The sequence below is a fragment of the Bison bison genome, unplaced genomic scaffold (genome assembly GCF_000754665.1).
Source record: "Bison bison bison isolate TAMUID 2011002044 unplaced genomic scaffold, Bison_UMD1.0 scf7180017864518, whole genome shotgun sequence".
Classification (NCBI taxonomy): Eukaryota; Metazoa; Chordata; class Mammalia; order Artiodactyla; family Bovidae; genus Bison; species Bison bison.
Genome location: NW_011495071.1, coordinates 20,111,977 through 20,113,109, shown reverse-complemented (window position 1 = coordinate 20,113,109; position 1,133 = coordinate 20,111,977). Strand labels below are relative to the sequence as shown.

At 36.6% G+C, this 1,133-nt stretch overlaps 1 protein-coding gene across 1 annotated transcript in view; it reads right to left on the bottom strand.

Annotated features, from left to right (window-relative positions):
• The window catches only part of CTPS2 (CTP synthase 2), a 37,016-nt gene that overhangs the window by 10,932 nt on the left and 24,951 nt on the right, over positions 1 to 1,133 (bottom strand). The gene's annotated exons all lie outside the window — the stretch shown is intronic.

The window sequence follows — 1,133 nt, the reverse complement described above, 5'->3', positions numbered from 1 at the left end:
ACTGCAGGCTGATTCTTTACCAGCTGAGCCACAAAGGAAGCCCAAGAATACTGGAGTGAGTAGTCCATCTTTTCTCCAGCAGATCTTCCCAACCCAGGAATTGAACCAGGGTCTCCTGTATTGCAGGTGGATTGTTTACCAACTGAGCTATCAGGGAAGCCCCCCCCAAAATATTTTGATTATTGTAACAGACATCAGTAGCCAATAGTGCCTGATGTGAAGTTAAGGCCCACAGTATTTTCTCTCAAAATTGCCACAGTATGGTACTAGCATACCCCAGTTGTATACAGATGGGAGAACAAGCCCAAAGAGATTAAGTAATCTGCCTAAACTCACACAGCTAGTGAAAGGAGAAGCTAGGGTCTGAATCTATGGTGCTTGACACCAGAGCTTACATTTTTTTAAATTGAGATATAAGTGATATATAACATTAATTAGTTCCAGTCACACATGATAATTCAATATATTTATATTTTACAAAATGGTAACCATAAGAATTCTAGTTAACATCCATCACCACACAAAGTTATAAATGTTTTTCTTATGATGAGAACTTTTAAGATCTACTCCTCAGCAACACTGAGCCTACATTTGTAACTACTGCGCCAACTGCCTCTACCTCAGCTACATGAGAAGTGAAGCAGCCAGGAGTTTATGGAGTCATGCCTCATCAACATTTAGTATAAGAAAATAGGCGATGGGGATTTCCTCTGTATACAACATCAAATTAGACAAACCTTGCTGAAATTAATATGATTGTCTTAAAGCTAAAACCTATCAGGGGTTTTTAATACCAACGCTGATAGTTCATAACTGCAGGAGAGAACAACAATGCTGTAGCCAAAACTTCCTATTCAGAAGGATTTCCTTTAAGGAATGTTAGCCAAATCTTAAAAATAAACAAAACAAAACAAAACCTATAGCATTTTAATCTGTTTAAAATATTCAGAGACTAAATAATAAATCAAAAAATTTTTGATTTATTCCAAAAAAATTTTTTTTAATTCTGGAATCCAAGTTCTTTCAATTCACTTTTCTTTAAGTAGAGCAAAATCAAAGGCCCTGCAAATCTTCAGTTCAGTTCAGTCAATTCAGTCACTCAGTCGTGTCCGACTCTTTGCGATCCCATGAAT